This window comes from Aegilops tauschii, chromosome 2 (assembly GCF_002575655.3).
Source record: "Aegilops tauschii subsp. strangulata cultivar AL8/78 chromosome 2, Aet v6.0, whole genome shotgun sequence".
NCBI lineage: Eukaryota > Viridiplantae > Streptophyta > Magnoliopsida > Poales > Poaceae > Aegilops > Aegilops tauschii.
In genome coordinates this window covers 642,334,514-642,362,368 of record NC_053036.3, presented here as the reverse complement: position 1 = coordinate 642,362,368, position 27,855 = coordinate 642,334,514, and the positions used below count along the sequence as shown (strand labels likewise).

The 27,855-nt window shown below is 42.7% G+C and overlaps 1 long non-coding RNA gene and 1 pseudogene across 2 annotated transcripts; both read left to right on the top strand.

Moving 5' to 3' along the window:
• The window catches only part of LOC141041418 (disease resistance protein RGA5-like), a 55,389-nt pseudogene extending 31,554 nt beyond the window's left edge, over positions 1-23,835 (top strand).
• Positions 15,344-18,551, top strand: LOC120973891 (uncharacterized). 2 transcript variants are annotated; one of them, XR_005769508.3, is made up of 3 exons: positions 15,344-16,607; positions 16,691-17,827; positions 17,913-18,551. It is a non-coding gene; the product is annotated as an uncharacterized lncRNA (long non-coding RNA). The 2 variants fall into 2 exon arrangements; XR_005769507.3 differs by having other exon boundaries at positions 17,907-18,551.
• Positions 23,836-27,855: the final 4,020 nt, after the last annotated feature.

Genomic DNA, 27,855 nt, shown 5'->3' with positions numbered 1-27,855 from the left:
GCAAGTCAACTTTACGTTGACAGACACCTAATGGGTAGTATACACCCAGGGGATGGGAAACCTCCACCAACCCAGGTCATAGTGCACACAATGACCAGGACATCGGAATACCCGACTCAACCGCATTGGGAAATCGCGAGCAGTCACCATGGGTAACGATATTTCCATCAACTATATATTGATATATAGATTATGAAGAATCATATAACCGGAAGTCTACAATTGTCGACATACATTTCTCAACTAGATTGCAAAAACCTTTCAAACGATTCAGATCCAAAGACCATGGCCATGGTAAAATGTGAACAACACTCGGACTGAACTCAAGCAAAGGGTATAATCTAGGTAGAAATGATCTTGCTCAATAATGAGAGGGTATTCATAAGCAATACTAACACCAGTTTTCTTCTGGAAACAAAATTGAGAACAACTAGGTGGTGAAACATAGAGCAAGTATTGTAGCACAAGGGTTCACGCAGATACCCAACTATTCTCCAGAGGTGGAATCTCTTTTCGATAACTTATATCATTGGCAGTACAAAATCATCTATCTCTATAGTTGATAGATGTAGTGATCACATATCCATGTGGATCACTAGATTCAGACATATATGATTGAATCCCGATGGAATCTCACTTCTGAATCGAAATGCAAAATGCAACATACATTGTGTAAAAAATCAGTAAGTCACCATACGACTTATTGTTGTCGGTACATATGGTACAACCGACGTAGTAATTTCCTTATACACAAGGATTACTCCTACAATGATGATTATCCATGTTTGTGTGTCAGCAATGGCGACACATGTAATCATCTAAATGAAGGAATTTAAAATGAAGGATTTTGGGTAAACCAACATACCGCTCGTTACTACAAACGGAGCACCTTCATTCATACATTATGGTATACTATGTTGTCTATATCCATATTATATTAGAGAAATTTATTGTGGACAAATCTTATCCATCCATAACTCACATGGTAGTTCATTCTCTAGACGTAGAGAAAGATCTATTTAGACCAAGAGATGATGAAAATGAGATATTGGGACTCAACGTTCCATAATGCCATTGGATCCACCAAACACAATTGGTTGGTACTCAAGAATATCTTTCGATATCGCCAAAGGCATCAAACATCTTGTCCTGGTTTTTCAGTTTCACAGAAATGTGAACACCGATATCATTGGATACATCGATCAGATCCCCACTATGGCAGATCGTAGACAAGCTTAGTGTTCCTACTAGGTGTGGTAGCCCCCTCATGAAGAGTCTTCAAAACAGACCTCATGGCTACATCCACCAACCATTATCTCAACGATAATGTTTCTTGTGTTGCCCGGATGCAAACAGGTTACATAATAAGCAATATCACTATATTGCATATCTTGCAAGTCAAATCATGCGACTGATTTGTTCATCGGGTCTCTACCAACTTCTATGTTCCAGAAATGTGTTCATGGAATTGGTAGGTGACGGCTTCGAATTTTGCAAGAATCAGGGGGAGTATCTTCCTGAATTATTCCTGTTCAATGCATTATATTATACTCCTTTTCCCTTCATGAGTTTACTTTACAGGTTCTCATAAAGGTTTTCAATGAGGTAATATCAACATGAGATCATATGTCATACTTTCAGTTTTCCCCACCGGGTTTTTTTAGGAAAGTATATACGACATATTTATTGTCCTCTAGACGCTATGAGTTTTCTCGTATTGAGTTAAAAGAGACAATAAGTATTATATGTTGCACCGTTTTCTCCTTATTTTCTCACTGGGTTTGAAGGAGTTTTAGCAACATATCAAACACTATACTCCTCACATTTTTCCCACAGGGTTTTTGGAGGAGCTTTTCAAGATGATGATACTATATGAACAAGTGCAGATTAGGGGGAGTGTTAGAATTAATTAACATGTGTTAATAATGAGGGAATCTCCTCTTGTCTTACCGTAGGCAGTTGCCTGCTTGGCAACCGTCGCGTCGGTTATCTCCTTCCCCGAACAGGCACCTCTCGTGATCGGTCACGTCTGTTGCCATCTGTATAAATACCTTGATCATCTAATGAAAGGACAACCAGATTGATTACTATTCATTCATCTTTGTTTCACACGCTGAGTATTAACAGCTTTGAACAGGGAGTGGAGTGGATTTTGTTGGTACCTCCACTCATTCAGGCGTACTTTTGCAGGATTGTAGAATTGTGTGACACCTTTATATTCAGTAAATGAATCTGACAGTTTAACTCTTTGGATATAGGATTCTACCAAACCATTTCGAGTCTAGACATTAGGACAAATTGCTAAACTTCAATCTGAAGGCCATAGAGAAAGGCACTCAAGGAGAATTCTGCAATGCTATCCATACGATTTTCTTGAAATCGATGTCAGGATAATGAGCCAATGGCTTCGTGTGAATAAAGCACAATTGAGACAATCGTGTAGATGTGTCTTTGGAAAACCATGGATACCTGAATAGTCTAGTCAATGGTTGGGAAGAGCCACTTACCTCAACTTTATGCATTCAAGGAGTCTGAGTGGTTCAACATAGACTTTAAGGTGTGCGAGCCTTAAAATTAGCTTCCCTGTGTCACTTGTAGTGCACATAAAATCCAAATGGTGTTAGAATTTAGCATCATAATAATCATAAACTATTGGAATTGTTGATAGTTTCGGTTTCAATCCAATGTCTCGATGACCAAGGCGAGTATGCCAAGTTTTTCATGTACAAGACATTTTGGAAAACTATCTTGGGCGCAACATGTGCTACGGGTTTTGTAGTATGTGTAGTACAATCCAGATAATACATAGAGAATGTGCTTGCCATATCCGTTGCATATGGTAAAGAGAATGTATTTCTCTTTCTTGTCAGCATAAGTTTCGCTATGGAAATCACTTTGACGAATATCTCTATAGCTTAGTAGGGTACGAGTTAAACTTGGGAAGCAATGAAGCATCCCGATGTTACTCGAGTACCCATAGGGATAGTAAATATGACTCGAGTTGAGCCAACAAATACTTCATCGCGTCTAGCGATTTTAAAAATATCTCCTTTCTCTCAATGAGAGTGGGAACATCGACTTCCTTGAGTATAGAGTTTGTGGTGCATATGTCCACAAGGCACATATCATTTTTCATCGGATTGACCCCCGTAGAAATCTATATATAGACATGAAGATTCTCAATATGAAAATCACTCAGATATATAGAATACATACAAATGTATTTGTACCAAAGTGCTGATACAATATATTGTGATACACAATATATGATGACAACAATACTTATGTTGTTGTCACAACATCGTAAATGGACATTAATTATATTGACCACTCAGGAGATTGAAAGACTATTCATAGTCTCCAAACATGTCGGTTAAGGCATATTCAACCATCACATTCTCCGTGCCCATAGGGTCCCGTCACAGCTGGTGATGTCGGATTGAAGGTTGAAGTAAGATTCAAACCTTTGCCCTTGAGGTTCATTGTATCTCAGGGATTGCTGATACAAAATAACCAGATGTTGAGATTTGAATCTAATGTCTTATACTGTATAAGACAACATTTTTCTGTTAATGGTGTGATCCTGACCAGAAGTGAATCCTGGATTGCACACATTATCCCATGAGACACAAGAGCGATCAGGATGTCCATGGCCTAGATAGGGCATTGGTGGCCATTAAGGGCGAATGCCTCAAATTCTATAGCCATATGATATCTCTATGGGTAAACCATAGATAATTAATTTACAGTCATTAAATTAAAGACCATCATGATTGATGTTGTAATGAACTTAGCAAAATCAATGGGTATTTCAAGAAGTTATCTTGAAACCATTAGTGTGAATCTCAAATTGCTAAATATGACACCTTGAAGATAATCTCCAAAATGGAGTAGATCTCACAGCACTAGGGAGTATAATCTGATGAAATCAGTAGATACTCACTCGTAATGCCTTATGTCATGACTTAGTAAAATGTGTAGGAGAGCACTTTGTAAAGCAATCATAATGTCGAGAATGACAAAATGTAGGCTTTATCAGTAGTCATCGATAATCTGCATATGCAGTAGATCCATATGACTACCTTGTGATTCCAAGCATCAATTTAAAAAAACAACACTTAGAATTTTGCATTCAATATTTGCAAGAAATTGAAAATCTCAATTGCAAATAGACGTATTAATCTCGACATGTAGCGAACATGGAGATACATACATTCCGGAATACATCGTACTCAACAGAAATACACTACTATTGTAATGAATAGTAATGATGTTGCAAACTTGATGTTCAAGTGAAAAACTTGAGTTGTATAGACCTCAAATTAAATGAGATGATCTTGTATCAAGTTGCAAGATAATTCAGCAAAGTGAATTAATATTTTGTGAAAGAAAATTATTCTCAATTGCAATGAGATTGTTTTGCGAGAAAAGAAAATTCTCAATCGCAAACCAGTACCGTGGAGGTACTGAAATTATCTTTGCAAGAGATGAAAAATCTCAATTGCAACTGAACGTAATTAATCTCAACACGTGATAAACGTGTGTAACATCCCAAATTTTCAATTTGGAATGTTATATACTAGATCATCATGCATATCATATTTTCTTGCATTTTGCCGATCCTAGAAATTTCACGCAACTCAAGGACCCACGGAGAGAGTTGGAGATTTCGTCATTTTCATATTTGAGTTCTCTCAAATTTCGAAAAGAGGATCATTGGTTTTGTCGGAGTTTCATTTGCCTTTTATTTGGATAGGGAAAATGCGCGTTTTCAAAATTTGCATTTTAGGCCCGGAGAAAAGTTCATTTTGTTCGACTCAATTTTTGGAGTCGGGGAAAATTTACTTTAGGAGTTTTGGAGTTCGTTTAGATTTTCTTTTCTGTGTTTTTCTGCGCGTGAAACCGAAAAAAAAGTTCCGCAGCGCCTTGGGCCAAGGCCCAGCCAGCAGGCCGGCCGGCCAGGCCAGGCCTTGCCGCGCGCCAGGAGGGAGCCGCCGCCGCTAGAGTCCTAGTAGGACTCGGTTTTTTTTTTAGGATTCCCTCTCCTCTTATTTCTTGTTCCCTCCCCCAAGTAATCTCTCCCCCTGACCAATATAAATACCCAAGGACCCCCCCTCTAAATCCCACACCAAGCCCCAAGCCCCTCACCCCGCGCCTTGCCCCGCGCCGCGCCCTGCGTCACCCGCCGCCGCCGCCGTCCTTGTGCCGCCGCCGCCCCTTGCCCACGCCGCCGCCGCCGGAGCCCCGTTCGCCGGAGCCTCGTCGAGGTTGCCCCGCGTCTCTTTTTCTTTTCCTCAGATCGGTTTTCTTCTAAATCTTTCCGATTCTTTTCTTCTCTAAACCGTTCCGGTTCTCTAGATCAGTTTTTCGTTCGGTTTTCTTTTCTCGAAACCCTAGATCGGATTCGTTTTCTTTTCCGGTTTAGTTGCCTCGAGACCGTTCGCCGGACCGTTCGTCCTAACGAACGTGATCACCGGATTCTTCTAGGTTAACGAACGTCCGTTCGTTCAACCGTTCTTCTTTTCTTTTCGTCGGATTTATTCCGCGATCGCGATCTCAGATCCGATCTTCGTTCTAGTTTATCTTCTCGCTCGTTTATCGGAATCAGGTGATTCAAGCGCCTGGAGTTTCGTTTCGAAACCGCCGTTCCGACTAATCAACTTAAACAAGTTTTTGCTATGGTAAAATTTGACCTAGTTTCAACTTGCTAGAACTGACTTGTTTTCCGCCGTTTGTTTTCGGTTTCTTTGTTCGGTTCGTTCTTTCTTTGCAACCGGAGTTCTTAAGTTGAACTTTCTGGTTCGATCTTTTGTTCGAGTTTTACCTGTGCATTAGATGAGTACTTATTGTATGCTTGTTGTTTGTCCGCGATAGATTACCCGGATTGCGCCGCCTGTTATTTCGAATCTCTAGGACTCACGGATCATCAGCAAGGCAAGTAACACTTTGATCATACCTTTTCTACAACCCAGTTTTATTGCATTAGATCCATCCTCACACATTGCATGATTAGGATCTAATTAAATTGTGGGATGGGAAGTAGATGAGGTAGTACCTATCACATGTTTATTATGAAACCTTTGGGAGTTACTTCTACGTTTGCTTATTATGCCATGCTATGGTAGTAGACGTGGATTGGGTGAGTGATATCCATGACAGATGTGAGTGTGATAATTTTAAGGGTTTATCTAAGGTGGCAACTTAAACACACATCTGGGTGGATTGAGGCACCTGATGTCTATCAGGACTTGCCTGTTTTATTTTGGACCGCCACCCAGGCTCAAAGGGATCATAAGATCTTTCATGCTAAATACTTACGTGTGCAGCCACAAGCCATTATGGGCTCTGGCATAGTTGACTAAGTCGTGTGAACTCTTACAGGGTAGACTAGCAGATGTAGGGGATGTAGGTGTACCGGTCTATCCATCGTAAGGTGCTAGCGCTTCTGAAAGACTGTGTCTCGGTCATCCGTTTCTCAAACACCAGTAGTGCGAGAAATCCAACGGAGGCGATCGAGTCTTGTGGGGAAAAGTGTGCAAACCTCTGCAGAGTGTAATAAACTAATCATGATTAGCCATGTCCCCGGTTATGGACAATCTTGAGTATCTAGTACTTGAATATCATGTGAATCTCAACATGTTACTTCTAATTAATATTGTTGGGTTTAATGACTACTTTTAATTGGGATTGAGGATGCTGTCAACCATTCTCAATGTTTAACAACCACCATGATAGTTAAATAAATTTATTCCTTTGCAGTTGGGAAAAATTGGCTTTACGCAAAACAGTAACCATAGAGCTTTCCACCAGCCAAATATGCATATAGTATAGCTGTTTCATTCCATCATTCTCTATGTGTTATTTTGCTAGCATATTCCATGTGCTGACCCGTTTCGGGCTGCAACGTTAATGTTGCAGACTTTTCAGACGATGATTAAGGTGCTTTTAGGTCGTGGTTCTATACTCAGTGATGCCGTTGGAGTTGATGGACCCATTTATCTTCCAAGTCTTCCGCTGTTATCGATATTAGATGGCCTTAAGCCATATTTATTGTAATGAGTTCTCTTTTGAGACACCGATGTAATAAGTGTGTGATTGCCACTCTGCTATAAATCCTTCGATGTATTGTGTGGTGTCAGCATTACTGATCCAGGGATGACACCGGAGCACAGTAGGCTTGATCCATTTGGGTCTGGTCGCCACAGAGAATGGTATCAGAGCACACGCTGACTGTAGGACACGACTACTAAGTTAAAGCCATAGATCACTATTCTCTCCTCATTTTCTAAACTCCTCATCTTTTCTACTCTTTAGGATGAAGGACGCGAAGATTAAGTACGCCCAACCGGATGAAGGCACACCTTTTGGATTTCACTTGAAGGAAGTCACCAAGTACCTAAACATTGGATTACCAAGTTTCACGGGAACCTTCAACGCCACTTTGCCTGAAGAGGAGCGCTGGAAGATTCAAGCTCACGTTCCGGGAAGGACATTCACGCCAATCACGAAACCCATAGATAGTGTTTTCAATGCACCAACCTGGAGTCTAGGAAGGAGCATGGCAGTCCATATCACCATAGGACGCATTGGAGAAGTTTATCAAGAAGACCTCAAGGACACTATCTACCAGATTTGCGGACGCCGAGATGAACAATGGGAGTTAGTCACCACCAAGAAGGATAGATCCATTGCAGCATTTATCCAGGAGTTAAATCAGCACATTCGACGCCACGAGAACCAGATGTGCAATGATATGATAGAGTTGAAGAATGCGAAGGCAAGGATCAACGAGCTAGAAGGAGAACTGAAGGCTACACGCAAGGACTACATGGACGAGATCGTAGCTCTAGCAAGACACAACGTCGATCTTAAGCAAGAGATTGAAGAACTCAAGAGGGAGTTAGCATCCAGGAAGGAAGACATGTACGTCGCATGTCCGGATAACTACATCATCATCGACGACACCGATTCGGATCCAAGTGAACCCGAATTTGAAGACGAAGCTGGAGCGGACATCATGGAGTCTTCCACCGGTTCAAATTTCTAGATGACCACCAACTATTAGTAGTATTTCCCCCCATGTAAACACTATAGTTCGAGCACTATTGCGATAGCTAGATCGATTGTAAGCCCTTGTTTGATTGAATGAGTGATTTTGTGTGATTTGCTCATGTGCATTGGGGTAGTGTTTTCTCTTTAGACCTCATTCTATTCTTATCTCTCGTCTTTTCTAAACCCTCAGATGCCTCCGAGACGTGACAATGGATTTCCACCGGAGCTCACTCAATTGATCCAATAGCAGAATCAGTTGATGCAGATGTTAGTTCAGAATCAGCAAAACAACAACAACAACCCACCACCACCACCACCCTGTTGACCACTTAGCCCGTTTCCTTAGGCTGAATCCGTCGGTGTTTTCTAGTAGCATCGAGCCGATAGTAGCAGACGATTGGCTCCGCAAGATAGGAAGGGAGTTGACCACTACAGGATGCACGGATGGTGAGAAAGGGAAGTTTGCCGCACATCAGTTAGAAGGACCCGCGGCAGCATGGTGGGAGAATTTCACAGCCACCTTCCCAGTTGACACTCTCACATGGGATCAGTTCCAGCAAGCTTTCCGCACTGCACATGTTTCAGCAGGAGCTATGGCCATGAAGAAGCGTGAGTTTCGCAACTTACGCCAAGGAGGAAGGACAGTTGGCCAGTACGTTGACGACTTCAGCAAGCTAGCACGTTATGCCCCAGATGACGTTGCTACGGATGCAACCAAGCAGGAGAAGTTTCTGGAAGGACTGAATGATGAGTTAAGCATGCAGTTGATGGTAGGAAGTTTCAACAACTACCAGGAGTTGGTAGATCGTGCCATCATGATTGAAGGGAAGCAACAGCAGATTGAGAACCGCAAGAGGAAGTATGGACAGGGGAAGTATAACTCTGGAGGCCAGCAGAAGCCCCGTTTTACCCCTAAATCGAGATTTCAATTTCAGCATACCCATGGAGGAGGTAGTTCGCACAACCACAATGGCCACAAGAATGGTAATGGGAATGGAGGAAGCAACGGCCAGAACCGGACCACCCCATCAACCCCATCCAAGAGAGATCTGAGTCAAGTCACCTGTTTCAAGTGTTCCAAGACCGGACATTATGCCAATGAATGTCCTGAAGGCCAGAATGGAAATGGCAATGGAAGCTCAGGGAAGAAGTCGAACCCTTTTAATAGGGGACAGGTGAACCACGTTAACGTGGAGGAGGTTGAAGATCAGCCGGATGCAGTAATCGGTAAGTTTTTGGTTAAGTCATTTACCGCACTCGTTCTTTTCGATATTGGTGCATCACATTCATACATATCGAGGGGATTTGTGGAAAAATATAGCCTGCCCACTAGGATTCTTAAAACACCTATGCTAGTAAGTTCGCCAGGAGCAGAATACATGGCCAGTCAAGGATGTTTTCAAGTGCCATTAAGCATAGGAAGGCATGTTTTCCCAACAGATTTGATTATTCTGGAATCCCAAGGTTTGGATGTAATTCTTGGTATGGATTGGCTGTCGATGTATGGAGGAAACATCGATTGTGCCAGTAAGACAATTTTTCTTACAACGCCAGAAGGAAGAAGGATCAAGTATGTATCCCGGCATGTGCCAAATAGGACACAAGTAAATTGCCTAACAGGAGTTGTGCAGGAGGAAGTACCAGTGGTAAAGGATTTTCCTGATGTATTTCCCGAAGAGTTGCCAGGCATGCCACCGGATAGAGACATCGAGTTTTTGATTGAGTTATTGCCAGGTACAGGCCCAATATCGAAGAGACCGTACCGGATGCCTGCAAAGGATTTGGTAGAAATTAAGAATCAGATTAAGGAGTTATTGGAGAAAGGTTACATTCGCCCAAGTTCTTCGCCTTGGGGATCACCCGTACTTCTAGTGGAGAAGAAGGATGGATCATTACGGATGGTTGTTGATTATCGTGGATTGAACGAAGTGACCATCAAGAACAAGTACCCACTGCCAATGATAAATGATCTGTTTGATCGTTTGCAAGGAGCTAAAGTGTTTTTCCAAGATCGATTTGCGATCAGGGTACCACCAGTTGAAGATTCGAGAGCAGGACATACCTAAGACAGCATTCACCACAAGATATGGACTGTTTGAGTATACCGTTATGTCGTTTGGATTGACTAACGCACCTGCCTATTTTATGAACCTGATGAACAAAGTGTTTATGGAGTTTTTGGACAAGTTCGTCGTAGTGTTCATTGATGATATCCTGGTTTATTCGAAGAATGAAGAAGAGCATAAGGAACATTTGCGTTTGGTTTTGGAGAAAACTAAGGGAACATCAATTATATGCCAAATTCAGCAAATGTGAGTTTTGGTTGAAGGAAGTAGGATTCCTCGGACACTTTATATCCGGAGAAGGGATAGCAGTTGACCCCACCAAGGTTGAGACCGTAACCGAATGGGAAGCCCCAATGACAGTTGGAGAGATCCGGAGTTTTCTTGGACTCGCAGGATACTACCGGAGATTCATTGAGAACTTTTCAAAGATTGCAAAGCCTATGACGGAGTTGTTGAAGAAGGATACTAAGTTCAATTGGACTGAGGAGTGTGAGGCTAGTTTTCAGGAGTTGAAGAAACGTTTGGTTACCTCACCAGTGTTGATTTTGCCAGATCAGACCAAGGATTATGAGGTGTATTGCGACGCTTCACGTCGAGGACTTGGAGCAGTGCTTATGCAGGAAGGGAGAGTTGTTTCGTATGCTTCACGACAACTGAAGCCTCATGAGTTGAATTATGCCACGCATGATTTGGAGTTAGCAGCCGTAGTGCATGCATTGAAGACATGGAGACATTTCCTCATTGGAAATCATTGCGAGGTGTACACGGATCACAAGAGTCTGAAGTACATTTTCACGCAGAAGGAGTTGAACCTCAGACAAAGGAGATGGCTGGAGCTCATCAAGGACTATGATATGAGATTGCATTACCATCCCGGAAAAGCTAATGTAGTAGCTGACGCATTGAGCCGCAAGAGCCATGTCAATACATTGATGACGGAAGAAATACCCAAGGAGTTAGCAGAAAACCTTCGTGAACTAAGTTCAGAGATAGTTCCGAAAGGCTATGTAGCAGCATTGGAGATTCAGTCAACATTGATGGATAAAATCAGAGAAGCTCAGAAATCTGACAAGGAGATTGCTGCTATAAAGGAGAAACTAAGCAAAGGGAAAGCAAAGGGATTTTGTGAGGATGAGCACGATACCCTATGGTTTGAGGACCGTGTTTATGTGCCAAATGACCCGGAGATCAGGAAGTTGATTTTACAAGAGGCACATGATTCACCATATTCGATTCACCCAGGAAATACCAAGATGTATTTGTATTTGAAGGAGACATTCTGGTGGACCGGAATGAAGAAGGACATTGCAGCATATGTAGCAGTTTGTGACGTATGTCATAGAGTAAAGGCAGAACATTAGAAGCCAGCCGGATTGTTGCAACCATTGCCGATACCCGAATGGAAGTGGGATAAGATAGGCATGGATTTTATCACAGGACGAAAGCAGGATATGACTCGATATGGGTAGTAGTTGATCGTTTGACGAAGGTAGCACATTTCATTCCAGTCAAGACCACTTACACCAGTGCTAAGTTGGCAAAGATATACATGACTAGGATCATTTGTTTGCATGGAGTTCCGAGGAGTATTGTATCAGAAAGAGGAACCCAATTTACCTCAAAGTTTTGGAATCAGTTGCATGAAACTTTAGGAACCAGGCTAGAGTTCAGCATCGCTTTTCATCCATAGACAGATGGACAGACCGAGAGAGTCAATCAGATTTTGGAAGATATGCTGAGAGCTTGTGCACTAGATTATGGATCTAGTTGGGATGATAATTTGCCGTATGCGGAGTTTTCTTATAACAACAGTTACCAAACCAGTTTGAAGATGGCACCTTTCGAAGCTTTATACGGAAGGAGGTGCAGGACACCGTTGTCATGGGACGAAGTTGGAGACCGTCAGTTGTTTGGACCAGATTTGATTAAGGAGTCTGAACGGAAAGTTAAGTTGATATGCGATAGGCTCAAGGTAGCCCAGTCCAGGCAGAAGAGCTACGCAGATTCTAAACGCAAGGAGACAGTTTACGAAACCGGAGACAGAGTGTATCTCCGAGTATCCCCACTTCGAGGAGTTAAACGTTTTGGAGTTAAGGGAAAATTAGCACCACGTTTCGTTGGACCGTATAAGATCTTGAAACGTATGGGAGAAGTCGCTTATAAGTTGGAATTACCAGAGGGACTGTCAGGAGTTCATGATGTATTCCATGTTTCTCAGCTGAAGAAATGTCACGCCGAGATGGTGGAGGTACCGCTAAGAGATACAGTGCTGCTTGAAGCAATTCAGTTGCAGGACGACCTAACGTATGAAGAGAAACCAGTCAAGATTCTCGATTATGCCAGCAGAGTTACCCGCGGCAAGGTTATCAAGTTTTGCAAAGTTCAGTGGAACCACCACTCAGAGGATGAAGCCACCTGGGAGAGAGAAGAAGATTTGCTCAAGGACCACCCTCACCTATTTTCTAGCCAACCCGAATCTCGAGGGCGAGATTCATCTTAAGGGGGGTAGGTTTGTAACATCCCAAATTTTCAATTTGGAATGTTATACACTAGATCATCATGCATATCATATTTTCTTGCATTTTGCCGATCCTAGAAATTTCACGCAACTCAAGGACCCACGGAGAGAGTTGGAGATTTCGTCATTTTCATATTTGAGTTCTCTCAAATTTCGAAAAGAGGATCATTGGTTTTGTCGGAGTTTCATTTGCCTTTTATTTGGATAGGGAAAAATGCGCGTTTTCAAAATTTGCATTTTAGGCCCGGAGAAAAGTTCATTTTTTTCGACTCAATTTTTGGAGTCGGGGAAAATTTACTTTAGGAGTTTTGGAGTTCGTTTAGATTTTCTTTTCTGTGTTTTTCTGCGCGCGAAACCGGAAAAACAATTCCGCAGCGCCTTGGGCCAAGGCCCAGCCAGCAGGCCGGCCGGCCAGGCTAGGCCTTGCCGCGCGCCAGCGCCAGCGCCAGGAGGGAGCCGCCGCCGCTAGAGTCCAAGTAGGACTCAGTTTGTTTTTTTAGGATTCCCTCTCCTTCTCTTATTTCTTGTTCCCTCCCCCAAGTAATCTCTCCCCCTCACCAATATAAATACCCAAGCACCCCCCTCTAAATCCCACACCAAGCCCCAAGCCCCTCACCCCACGCCCTCACCCCGCGCCTTGCCCCACGTCGCGCCCTGCGTCACGCGCCGCCGCCGCCTTGCGTCACGCGCCGCCGCCGCCCTTGTGCCGCCGCCGCCCCTTGCCCACGCCGCCGCCGCCAGAGCCTCGTTCGCCGGAGCCTCGTCGAGGTTGCCCCGCGTCTCTTTTTCTTTTTCTCGGATTGGTTTTCTTCTAAATCTTTCCGATTCTTTTCTTCTCTAAACCGTTCCGGTTCTCTAGATCGGTTTTTTGTTCGGTTTTCTTTTCTCGAAACCCTAGATCGGATTCGTTTTCTTTTCTAGTTTAGTTGCCTCGAGACCGTTCGCCGGACCGTTCGTCCTAACGAACGTGATCACCGGATTGTTCTAGGTTAAGGAACGTCCATTCGTTCAACCGTTCTTCTTTTCTTTTCGTCGGATTTATTCCGCGATCGCGATCTCAGATCCGATCTTCGTTCTAGTTTATCTTCTCGCTCGTTTATCGGAATCATGTGATTCAAGCGCCTGGAGTTTCGTTTCGAAACCGCCGTTCCGACTAATCAACTTAAACAAGTTTTTGCTACGGTAAAATTTGACCTAGTTTCAACTTGCTAGAACCGAGTTGTTTTCCGCCGTTTGTTTTCGGTTTCTTTGTTCGGTTCGTTCTTTCTTTGCAACCGGAGTTCTTAAGTTGAACTTTCTGGTTCGATCTTTTGTTCGAGTTTTACCTGTGCATTAGATGAGTACTTATTGTATGCTTGTTGTTTGTCTGCGATAGATTACCCGGATTGCGCCGCCTGTTATTTCGAATCTCTAGGACTCGCGGATCATCAGCAAGGCAAGTAACACTTTGATCATACCTTTTCTACAACCCAGTTTTATTGCATTAGATCCATCCTCACATATTGCATGATTAGGATCTAATTAAATTGTGGGATGGGAAGTAGATGAGGTAGTACCTATCACCTGTTTATTATGAAACCTTTGGGAGTTACTTCTACATTTGCTTATTATGCCATGCTATGCTAGTAGACGTGGATTGGGTGAGTGATATCCATGACAGATGTGAGTGTGATAATTTTAAGGGTTTATCTAAGGTGGCAACTTAAACACACATCTAGGTGGATTGAGGCACCTGATGTCTATCAGGACTTGCCTGTTTTATTTTGGACCGCCACCCAGGCTCAAAGGGATCATAAGATCTTTCATGCTAAATACTTACGTGTGCAGCCACAAGCCATTATGGGCTCTGGCATAGTTGACTAAGTCGTGCGAACTCTTACAGGGTAGACTAGCAGATGTAGGGGATGTAGGTGTACCGGTCTATCCATCGTAAGGTGCTAGCGCTTCTGAAAGACTGTGTCTCGGTCATCCGTTTCTCAAACACCAGTAGTGCGAGAAATCCAACGGAGGCGATCGAGTCTTGTGGGGAAAAGTACGCAAACCTCTGCAGAGTGTAATAAACTAATCATGATTAGCCGTGTCCCCGGTTATGGACAATCTTGAGTATCTAGTACTTGAATATCATGTGAATCTCAACATGTTACTTCTAATTAATATTGTTGGGTTTAATGACTACTTTTAATTGGGATTGAGGATGCTATCAACCATTTTCAATGTTTAACAACCACCATGATAGTTAAATAAATTTATTCGTTTGTAGTAGGGAAAAATTGGCTTTACGCAAAACAGTAACCATAGAGCTTTCCACCGGCCAAATATGCATATAGTATAGCTGTTTCATTCCATCATTCTCTATGTGTTATTTTGCCAGCATATTCCATGTGCTGACCCGTTTCGGGCTGCAACGTTAATGTTGCAGACTTTTCAGACGACGATTAAGGTGCTTTTAGGTCGTGGTTCTATACTCAGTGATGCCGTTGGAGTTGATGGACCCATTTATCTTCCAAGTCTTCCGCTGTTATCGATATTAGATGGCCTTAAGACATATTTATGGTAATGAGTTCTCTTTTGAGACACCGATGTAATAAGTGTGTGATTGCCACTCTGCTATAAATCCTTCGATGTACTGTGTGGTGTCAGCATTACTGATCCAGGGATGACACCGGAGCACAGTAGGCTTGATCCATTTGGGTCTGGTCGCCACAACGTGGAAATATATAACATCAATTTAGTATCTGGAATACATTGGTATTCAACAGAAAATGGTACAAAAATATATGTACCAGATTTAACGGTCTAAAACAGGAATAAAATCACTGCTAGAATTAACCGTAAAATCACAATTAATACAAGTTTTGGCCTATTCAAAAATAGGTAAAGCCGCAAGGGCTAGGGTGCAAAACTTGCGAAGAGATAAGATTCTATCTCTTTCACAGGAGTAGTTCCCGTGATTGGGATTTTCTCCCGTAAAGAGCGCCATAGCCATACTAGCTTGTGCACCACCGCCTTGGCTCGCCGGCTGGGCTGCGCTAGGAACGCCGGGATGGGCGTGTTGGTGGAGCACGCGGGGCAGGTGCCACAGCCTGGAGCGGGAGTGGGCTGGCGGAGCCGGCCACGCCTCGCTCGGGCCGCGGAGGCCGGGACGCGGCGCAGAGGCCGGTGAGCGGCGCGGGGGGCAGGCGGCAGGACGAGGCGGAGCATGCACGGCCGTGCTCGGCCGCGGAGGCCGGGACGCGGCGCAGAGGCTGGTGAGCGGCGCGGGGGCCGGGCGGCAAGGCGCTGGGTGGCCACGAGCACGGCGCGGGCGCAAGTCCGGCGGCGCGGACAGGCTCGGCGCGGACGCGGCCAGGAACGGCTACGGCCTGATGCGGCCGGCGACGACGGCGCGAGGGCTGCATCGCGCGCTTCGGTCGTCGAGGACGCCGACTCCCGTTGCTTTCTCTCGGCCAAATGGCTCTTGGCTAGGAGCGTGCTGATAACGTATCTCTATTATTAAAAACACAGTTCAGCCCTTTCCTCCCCTCGCGCACCACACCGACCCAAAAACAGGGCAGAACCCACGTCCTTCACCTTTTCCCGACCCAATCTCCATCTCAAGAACCAGACCTCTCTCCCAATCCAGAACTACCTATTGGCGCCCCTCCCTGGCTCCCTCCCGTGAGTCCGCGACCACCCACGGCGGCCCATCTCTCCCGCAGCAACCACCGCACCGGCCACCCATCCATCTCCTCCTCCTCTCACTCGCGCCGTAGCACCATGCGCCGACAAAGGGGGGCCAGCCGCCGCCACCCCAGAACATTGTGTATGAGCAGAGGCATGGCACCGCCGCCTCCCTAGGTCGCGACCTGTAGCGGTTAGGCTACCCCGGCGCAGCCGCCGGCTGTCCCAGCGAGGAGGACGCTTTGAATATGGGACCTGCAGTATTGGATAGAGGAAAGTTACATCCACAGTTGGTCCGCGAGCATGGCGAGGTATGTGCATCTCATCCTCTTCTCTGCACACTCACGCTTTTCAACATTTGACTGTCTGATTGCATGTTAGCCTCTTGTGACAGCCTACAGCGATGATGAAATAATGCATTGGCCCATTGCCTGATGAAGAAGATGAGAGAAGTGAAGATTATGTACGATGAAATATTACAGATCATGTACATGTAACCCTGTTCATTTCGATGGTATTTTAGTTCTTGTGATTTGGCGATTTTAACTCATATATTAGACCAATGATGACAATTTCTTTTTGTTCATATAGAACATGGGAAACACTTCCCTTAAATATAGTTTATCCATATATCGCCTTACTTTTCAATAGTTATAAGATATGTCACATTGGTTGTTTCCTTCGTTTTGAGCAAACATTAGTTCAAAATGATTAATCTAGACACTGGTTAACATAATTTGGGCTTGGCACCTTAGCATATATCCAAGGTCCAAACTCGGATGCTACACAAGGATTTCTGTATGCGGAGGCTAGCTTCAGCAGAAAAATTATATTGATGATGACGATGATGAGCTGGAGAAGGTGAGTGGTGGTGGCCACCTCCTCCCTCCTAAGCACTATCACTCATTGATGTCTATGTACAGGGCGACCTTGTTGCTACATCATCGCTGGCCACACCCACCTCGATCTGTGTCTTCACTGACCTCCCTACCTACAACGTTTCTTCTCATCACGCGAGTACTATTTTCGGCTCGGATTGTGAGAATATGATTATATCGTAATTGAACTATAGTGCCTCTGTATATGTTATTTGAAATTCCAGTTTAATCAATTCTGGTAGTTCATTGCCGCGATTTGCACATTTAATCTTTATTACTGCAGTTTCTTTCGATAAACTGGTTCATATCTTATAGTCTAAAAAACTGGTTCATATCATTATCGGTACTGACTCAGCGAAAAGTTTTCATGATCTGATATGGATCTCAATTCTGATTGTGAAAAGTATTCTAGCTCTGATATGGATCCATGTTCTGATTTTGTGTGAAAAGTTTTCTTTCGTAACTTTTCTCTTTACTACTGAAATGGATATTTTGCTCTGTTTTGATGACCCCTAGCGATGCACAGCTCTGTTTTCATGACTCCGCCACCAGGGAGCTCTTGGTTGCACTGCAATCAGCGAGGCCTTGTCAACCCGCTGATGCCACTTAACCTCTATGTCCTCTCATTTCTCAAGATGGATAGTTTTGTGCAGGTTTGGCCTCAACCACTTCTTCCTGTCCTACTGCTACATTTGGACCATGACACTCAGTTCTAGCAAAACTATTGTAAAGTTGCAGGCCAAACCTGTGAAATCCGAGGCTTATCACAGGATGGTGATCATGGTCTATAAGCTTTTGAGATGTTGTCTTGGCTCCTCCTTTACAAACAACATTTATGATGATATGCCTCTAAGGGTTGTAGTTAAGAGTTGATGAGTGTTGTTTTCCATGCTATTCTTTGTCCCTTGTGCTGGTAGTTGAGAGGAGGGAGAGGGAGAGAGAGATGGAGGGACATCAAAGAGGAGTGTGTAACCACATAGGAAGACACGGTTATGTTGCAGCCAGTAGAGACGTGGTTTTGTGTGCAAGTCGACGCAAACCTGCTGTTGTGATGGTTGGGGAGCCAAGGTAGCAGCAAGCAGTGCCTTTACGCTGGATCATGCAGTCTGGTTGTGGGTTGCCAGAGCCCATGGACCTGTCTTCCCCATGGGTGTGGGCGAGTCACACACAACACCGGGTGTTTACTTTCCTTCAGTGAATTGAAAGCAAGAAAAGAAAAACATGAGGAATGTTTGTTTGTCCATGTTGCCCGATCCTGATCATGTTAGTTTGTGAAGAAAAACAAAACACCATGTCACTGTAATGCTTTAAATATTTTATCTTTTAGTTGTTTATTTTAGAACAAACCTTAATTCAGCAGGGTGTTTGAAGGTGAGACATCCTTGATGATCGCTGTTTTCTTTAGATCATTATCATCCTATTTTAAGTGAATACATCAGAGTTGTGTTTAACTATGCTTTATTTTTTCTTTATGTGACCTATATTTTGTTCTGCTTGAATTTCTATCAAGGGACGGAGTTTGGTTTCATGCATCTTGAAACAAAGCTTCCAGTCGGGCGGCGTCCCGCTTCACATTTTGCTAAGGTGCTTCCATGGTTTCTCCAGTCTCTCAAGCGCAACATACCCTGCTTGCATGACTTTTTCCTTGCTGCTCACGCTGCCCCTATGTACAACAACACTGTTCTGATGATCTCTCCTGCTGACACTGATCTCCCATCTCTCAAGCCCATATTGAAATCTCTAAAAAGACTTACGTTTAGGAACGGAGAGAGTAATTTTCAATCCCACCCTCCCCTTCTCAGAACTCTCCTATTCTTCCCTAGCTACTTCCAAATTTCTTGTCATCCTCGTGTGTTCTGATCCTCCCTAAACCTAAGTTAGCTCAACAGTTGGTATGATTAAAAGCTTTATTTTGGTCTAAATCATGCTTTCACTACACTCGATTGTACTGGTAAATTGATAAGTTCGCTAATCCTCTTTGGGTTTGATCAATGTTGGTTTGATTTATCGGAAGGCTGCGAAGACTCCATTCAAACCCAATGCTCAGAATAGGATTCCAGTAGTACCCATGGAACTATGGATGGCATGGGGGAGTGGTTGGTGGCCATCATCATGGTGCTCACCGAAGGTGGTGATCATTAACCAGGCATGCAGATTGACGTGCAAACCCAGTGTTGTAACTCATTTCATCAATGGCCTTAAACAGGACGTCACGATCTCAGGGGAGCAGTTGAATCACAACTTCTTTATAGAAATGTTTTGATCAAATCTGTGCCAAGTCAGTGTCAAACTTTATTTGCATTACTAAAATGGAAAATACGAAAAATTGAATTATTGCTCTCTATTTATTCAATTGATTGATGTTAGAAGGATTTTGAGTCGATAAAAATAGTATAATATGTTGAAAGAATAAGAACATAAAAACAGAGATTAAACACGGTCCTGAGTATGAAGGTTGAGGGTCATTGCACAGCAATAAAAGAGTGAAGGTTGAGGGGAAAGGGGTCCCAGGAAGATAGGAGTGGGAGAGAACATCAATTTGCCATTATAGGAATACAAAGCAAATGCCATTTTTGGCACACATGTTTGAAATAGAACAATTGTTTGATCTTTATTTTATATTATTATTATTCCGTGGCAACGTTGAAGGAGAGCAAGGGGGTGATAAGGTGTTGGCGATGGCGGTGAGACAACTCGCGAGGTCGGATCTGTGTAGGCGGCCAGTAAGGATTGTGAGCAATAATCAAATTTGATGGTCTGTGGCAACGCACAGGCACTTAACTAGTTGGAACTAATCGAGAGACAATCGAGAGAGAACAAATGATTCAACTGTATCCTTTATTGATCATGTTTACAGTATATATATGACATGGGGAGACGCCTTCAGGCGTCGGTTTGGAGAGGCGCCGATTCGGGAGAGAACCGTCAAGAGGCAGTTGCTGCCTTGCGTAGGTTGCGGGATGCAACGGTGTGGCAGTTTGGATAAGGGGAGATTCCCTTAATTAATCATGTGATGATTAATCACAACAGTTGCGACGGGCCGTGGGTCCCTGTTGAAAAAAGGTCCCGGCAGCCCGCTGTCTGCTTGATGTCCTCTTTCTCTTAAATGTTTAATGATTAGCCAACCAATATTGATTTGGAATTATGGATGTACATTTTTTTCTTGGCAATGCTTAAAAACTTTGGATCTCAGACAAAATATATTCGTATCTTGTACTTTGGGACTACAATGCAATGTGCTTAGAGAGGTGCTTATAAAAATAAACCTGTTTGTCTTAAACACAGCATGTGTGCCTAATTAAGCACCTATCCATGCTCTACAAATAAGCACTAGTTTTTAAAGAAAACTAGTTATTTTTTCCGGACACCTCTTTAAGTGTCTTGCATTTTAAATGGTCCTGATGCAGGCCGCCCAGATCTACTCCATCAAAGCCAAAAAAAAAGGGAAAAACATTTGATGGTGCATGGCATGGTGTGGTCTCTTTTGCACAAGGAATAAGTTCCTCATCATCATACAAATTATAAAGGTATATATGGATGTGTATGGTATTTCCCATTTTTATCATTTTTTACCTTTTTGAGAGTAGAATTTTTTTATCAATTTCATCGTTGCATCAATGAGGATACAACCCATATGCATGAATGCATGATAACAGGTTAATGGATGTATTGTATTGGTTTTTTATATAGTTTTTTAATGCCTTGAGAGGGGTTTAAAAAAAGACTAAGCCGCAGTTCGTAAGAAAAAATAATTGAGACTGAGCTTAGCTGCAGTAACATGCTCTGTAGCCACACAGTAGAAATATCTTTCCCAGCTGCCAACCGTCACTCTCTCCATTGTTAAACAATGTTTCCCTGCACCTCACGTTACACGTTGAAGATCTCACGGCATGATAGAGATAGAGATAGACTTGGCTGTTAGTTAGGTTATTTAAACATATCATAATTGTAACTATCTCTATCTCCTCTTTCCCAAGTAATCTCCCCTGAAGAATCTCTCTGTAACGATCATTGGGATCGCGCCCCCCTTCCATATAACACGAACCACGTCCCTCGAGAGAGGTAAGACGTTTTCCGCTATCGCACATCCATCTCCGTCCCTTGTCCTCCCTAGCTGAGAGCTCCCATCAGTGCATTTATACACACGGCTTCACTCTCACCACTCTGCTCAGCCACCGCCAGATCCAGCGGAAGGTGGGAGCTCAACAGGGGTCGCCGCCCTCCCCGCTGCCGGTCAGTACCCCCTCCCCGTCCCTCCCCCCAGTTTGTTCTGACGTTATGCTTTTTTAGCTACCATTCTGAGCCGATTAAGCATGCTGCGATTCTCTGTGCTTCTTAGTTTGGAATTGAAAGAATAAAAGTTGTTCATGATATTACCAGCGGCAGATCCATAACAAATCGATCGGTTGTCCAGTCCATGTATCTATATTGTTATCATCCATGTAGTAGCTAGTAGCTAGCAAACAGTGTATGTATGGAATTTTGTGCATCACCGATCCACAAGCTTTAAGAGACTTTGAAAATTGGACAAATATATGTACTCTTGTGTGTGCAGACAAATTAGATTGGGCAGTCTCTTGTGTGTGCATCTGGATGTTTTTTACCATCCTTGTCCAGCATAATACTCCTACTTTTGACGAATTTTTGCAACGTTTACCCTCACATCTCCTACCGTTTGTTTGTCGCAGATCGCTACACCAACATATCCGCAAACAACCGGATGAGAGGCCACTGCCAAGCCAACTGGTACAGCTATTGACACCCTTCGCGAAAGCCTTGTATACAAAGGCGACGGAACTTGTTGGCATTGAAGAGAACAGCCGTGAGGTAGTCGAGATGTTGACAGAGGGAGACGAGGTTTCCAAGAAACAGCTCAAGGTGGTCTCTATTGTTGGATCTGGTGGATTAGGCAAGACAACCCTTGCTAATGCAGTCTATTTGAAACTTAAAGGGGAATTCAATTGTGTGGCTTTTGTTTCTGTGTCTCTTAATCCTAACATGAAGATGATTTACATAAGCTTGCTCCGTCAATTTGACAAGCACACATACAAGGACATCAATGAGGCATCGTGGAGTGAAGAAGAATTACGCCGTGAGATAAAAACATTCCTGGGACACAAGAGGTACGTATATATGTGCTTCTCCCTCACGTTTGGTATATGCATGTCACGAGGAAATTGCAATTGCGTTGACTCTTTTTTTTTCACCATCTTTGTAATTTAAGCTGTTAAATTTTACTACATATAGCTCAATTCTGCTCATAGTATGAAAACTTAAATAGGCTTATAATATATGTCTTTTGGTATTAATTGAAGGTACTTGATTGTCATCGACGACATATGGGATAAATCTGTCTGGGAAGACAACATCAAATGTGCTTTCTCTAATAATGAATATGGAAGTAGAGTAATAACAACAACTCGTGTTCTTAATGTTGCCCAGGAAGCTGGTTGTTTATATCGTCTGCAACCTCTTTCTGTTGTTGATTCAAAGAAGTTATTCTACCAAAGAATATATGGCACTGAGAATAAAACAACACCTGCTCAATTGGTTGAAGTATCTGAGAACATTTTGAAAAGATGTGGTGGAGTGCCTTTAGCTATCCTTACAATTGCTAGTCTGTTGTCCAGTAAAATGGGAAGAACACATACACATGAATATTGGTGCAAGGTGCACAAATCTATGGGTTCAGGGCTAGATGATAGTCATGATGACGTGAAGAAGATGAGACGGATATTATCAGTTAGTTACTATGACCTACCTCCACACCTAAAGACTTGTTTACTGCATCTTAGTGTGTATCCAGAGGATTATGAGATTAAAACAAAAGAACTGATATGGAAATGGGTCGGTGAAGGTTTTGTGGAAGAAAACTCAGAGAAGACTTTATATGAAGTAAGGAGAGGATTACTTGGAAGAGCTCATTAATAAAAGCTTGGTCCAACCCATACAGTTTGACAATGGGAATAAAGTGCACTCTTGTCATGTGCACGATATGGTGCGTGACCTCATCATTTCCGTGTCAAATGAGGAGAATTTCTTAACAACGGTAGGTGGTCAGCAACCATTGCATCTACCAAGTAAGATCCGCCGATTGTCCATACAGACCACCATTGAAGAAGTTGCTAATAAGCTGCTAACAAAAAGCTTGTCCCATGTGAGGTCACTTACTGTGTCTAGTCCAGCTTTCAGTTTTTTACCAGCACTCTTGAGCTTTCCGGTCATGCGTGTATTGGATTTAGCTTATTGTAGGCAAGTCGTCAATAATCATTGGAAGGATATATACAATTTGTTTCACTTGAGATATCTGAGTTTAAACTGCACATCTATCACTAGAATCCCAAAACAAATAGGGAAACTACAATTTCTGCAAGTGCTGGACATAGGGTCCACCAGAATAGAAGAAGAGCTGCCGTCAATGAAAACAATAGGAGAGCAGGACCTTAAAGTCCTTGGGAGCATACCATCTCTAAGTGAACTGCACATTCAAGTGAATGAACCTACACATGGCAGAGACAAATGATTGGTCATTGACAATGGCTATTCATTTGCGTCTCTAAAGAGGTTCAAAGTCGGGAGTCACACCATGGAGCTGAGGTTTGCACAAGGAGCCATGCAAAGTCTCCAAACTCTGGATTTTTTTTCGTGCTTCCCGCATTAAATCAGTTTGGTGATTTCATATTGGGTTTAGAGAACCTCCCATCACTTGAGCAAATTTATGTTAAGGTCCCCGATGATCACAAACATATGCAGACTCTGAAGAATGCAATTGAGGAAGAGATAAAACTAAACCAAAACATGCCCAAACTGCAATTGAATATATGGGAACTTCACAGCGAATCTTTGGTAACTGCTACTTTACCTTTCATGCAACATGTTTACAATATTTATCTTATATACAATTATGAAAGTATTTGCTCTTTTGTCATCTTTATAACCTTGTGCAATTTGATATTTACGCCATTTAGTCATGCATTTAAAATATTAGTTATCCAGTAATTTTTCATAAGTTCATTTCTTTCCTTTAATCTCTAAGTTAACTAATTGTATTTTTTTTGAAAAGGAGGATAAACCCCGGCCCCTGCATCCAAAAGATGCATGCGGCCATCTTATTAAAAAAGTGCCAAGTAACACAAAGTCTGAAATCTAGTACAGCTCGCAAACGGAGCAAAAAAGAAAACATCAAATGGATAAAGCCACAACCGGCATGTAAATAGGAAAAGATGACTAAACATCTATCCTAGCGATAGACCGTCATCCAAACCGGTTGAAGATATCCCGTGCTACCGTCTCCCATCGGTTGCACTCCCTGGAGTCCATAGGAGTGAGTAACAACCACGTACGGATCCATGCCGTAGCCCTAAAGATAACCTGCAAGAAATTTAGAATGCGTTGTCTGTTAAAGATTAAATCATTCCTGCAGTTCCATATAGCCCAAAATAGTGCGTATATTCCTATCCGAATACGTGCCGCAGTGGTTGGGTCCACTCCAGTTAGCCATGTCCCAAACAACATGTCAATGCTAGTAGGAGGGTTAATGTTAAAGGCTATATGAATGGTACGCCAGAGAAGCTGAGCGAGAGGGCAATCAATAAAAAGGTGTTGTATTGTTTCATCTCGGTCACAAAAACAACATCTTGCACTACCGACCCATCTTCGCTCGCTTGTGGACAAACCACATGAAAATCTTGATGTGTAGGGGAACTTTAATTTTCCAAATGTGAAACTGTCTCGGGATTGGGCAAGAATTAATTAAATCCATGTACATCAATTTGACCGTAAAAACCCCACTTCCAGTTAACTTCCAGTGGATAGAGTCAGGCTGGACCGAGAGTTGAACATCCATCAATCTCCCCACCAGGTGAAGCCATGAGCTCCAACGCTCCCAACTAAAGATCTCTTGAACTAGATGTTAAGAGGAACCATTTGTAATACTGCAGCAACATAATCCTCCTTACGTTGGACGATATTATATAGGGTGGGATACTGTAAGGCTACGCCGTGTCCCCTAGCCACGTGTCTTCCCAAAATCTTGTTGTTGTACCATTACCAACAACAAATCTCGTTCCGTGGAAGAAAAAATCTTTCGTTCTCACTAGGCCTTTCCAGAATGGCGAATCTCTAGGTCTTACGGTAACCTGAGTGAGAGTTCTAGAATGTAGATATTTGTTTCGCAAAATCTGTGTCCACATACCGCCAGTCTCCACTAATAACCTATACAGCCATTTACTGAGTAAACACTTGTTTTTAATCTCCAGATTCTCAATCCAAAGCCCCCCGTTGGTCTTTGGGTCTGCAAATGATATCCCATCTAGGCAGACGATATTTTGCCTTAACATCATTTGACTGCTAGAAAAAATGGGATCGATAAAAATCTACTCTCTTTTCCGTACCCCTTTAGGTACTTCGAAAAACGTAAGAGGAACATTGGCATGCTAGTCAGTACTGAATTAATCAGTACAAGCCGTCCTCCATATGACATAAGCTTACCCTTCCAGCAGCTTAGTTTTTTTTTCAAATCGATCCTCAATGCGTTTCCACTCTTTATTCGATAATTTCGATGGTGAATCAGAATTCCTAGATAACTGAAAGGCAAGGAAGCCATTTCACAACCGAACAATTGTCTATATGCGTCTTGCTCCTCTTTGGCTCTTCCAAAGCAAAACAATTCGCTCTTGTGAAAATTAATCTTCAACCCCGACAATTGTTCAAAAAGACAAAGTACTAGTTTCATATTTCTAGCCTTTGCGAGGTTGTGTTCCATGAAAATGATAGTGTCATCACGTATTGTAAGATAGAACCCCCCCCCCCCCATCAATCAGATGAGGTACGAGTCCACTTACTTGACCATTCTCCTTGGCCCTACCAATAAGTACAACCAACATATCCTCCACAATGTTGGATAAGATAGGAGACATTGGATCTCCTTGTCTTAAACCCTTGTGGGTCTGAAAAAAATGGTCCGCATCATCATTCACCTAAATTCCGGTGCTGCCTTTTTGAATAAAGGAATCCACCTGCTTCCTCCAGATTTTGTTGAACCCCTTCATTCGCATGACTTGCTGGAGAAATGGCCATTTGACTTTATCATACGCCTTCTCGAAATCCACCTTGAAGATTACCCCATCAAGTTTCTTTGAACGGATTTCATGAAGAGTTTCATGTAGGACACCTACCATTTCTAGGATATGTCTCCTAGGCAAGAAGGTAGTCTGACTCGGTTGAACCATTGAATGTGCAATCCATGTCAGTCTGTTTGTGCCTAATTTAGTAAAAAAAATGAAACTCACATTCAGAAGGTAAATTGGCCCGAACTGCTCAATATGAACTGCGTCCTCTTTCTTTGGCAACAACGTAATCGTTCCAAAGTTAAGATGAAATAGTTGCATATGGCCATTGAAAAAAATCATGGAACATGGGCATAAGATCACCCTTGATGATATGCCAACATCTTTTATAAAATTCCGCCGGGAACCCATCTGGCACAGGCGCCTTGTTCTGCTTCATTTGTGAAACCGCCTTGAAGACCTCCTTTTCCGTGAATGGTGTAGATAAAATCTCGTTTTCATCTGACCTAAGCTGAGGCATATCTCCAACCGCAGCTTATCAGGGGACACATTATTGTCCTCAGGAGGGCCACATAGGTGTTTATAGTAATTGGAATATATATAACTTTAGGTTCTCATGACCCACTACCGTCCCTTCATCCTGCTCGAGCTAGATGATTTTCTTTTTCCTATGCTTGCCATTCGCAATCATATGAAAGAATTGGGTATTGTCGTCCCCTTGGACAACTTTGAACCTTAGCACGCAAGGCCCATTTCATTTCTTCCTCTCTTAGAAGAAGACGTAATTTCTGCTCGGCCTCAGAATTTGTGGCCAATTTAGAATCATCAAGAAGGTTAGATTCTGCTCTAAGATCTAACACTTCAATCAAATTAAGAAGCATCACTTTTTTTGTTTATATATAACCCACTTTCATTTCTGGCCTAACCCGAAAAATTGATGAAGGTGCCTAATCTTGTTTTGACATTATATCTATTTATCCATGTAAATGCAAGTTGGTTATTTACCTAGAAGTTGAGTAGTGTTGGATTATATACCCAAAGTTGATTGCCAACTGATTAGTATCAAAAAATATACTTCCTCCGTCCCATAATGTAAGACGTTTTTTGACATTATAGTGTAGTATCAAAAAATGTCTTACATTATGGGACGAAGGCAGTATTAATCTACTTCATAATTTTACCTAGAGAAAGATTTTTTTGCGAAGTAAACAAATTTAACCCTTAGATGCAACTCGTTTGTTTACGCTCATAGGCATTCCTGCCTTTTCATTTTAAGATAAGTTTGAACATGCCAAATGTTACTTTACTACTTGCATCGAACCCCCTACTGGTTATTTTTAACAATTTCCATCCAGTGTCGGGTAACATAATCCAAAGCTACTAAACTTTTGGGTAAATGAACAAGTTTCCCCTTTCTGATAAGTTAATATGAGTTTCGTAATGGTAAGTTAATATATATGATTTTAAGTGAGTATGAGGGTAGAGATTAGACTTTTTGTGTTGTTTGAAGTATATTGCCCACCTCTCTTCATTAGTTCGGACTTTTGGATGAGTTAACTGGAGTACGAATTCAATATGGTATCCGAGACAGGAGGTTTTTAGTTCAAGACCCT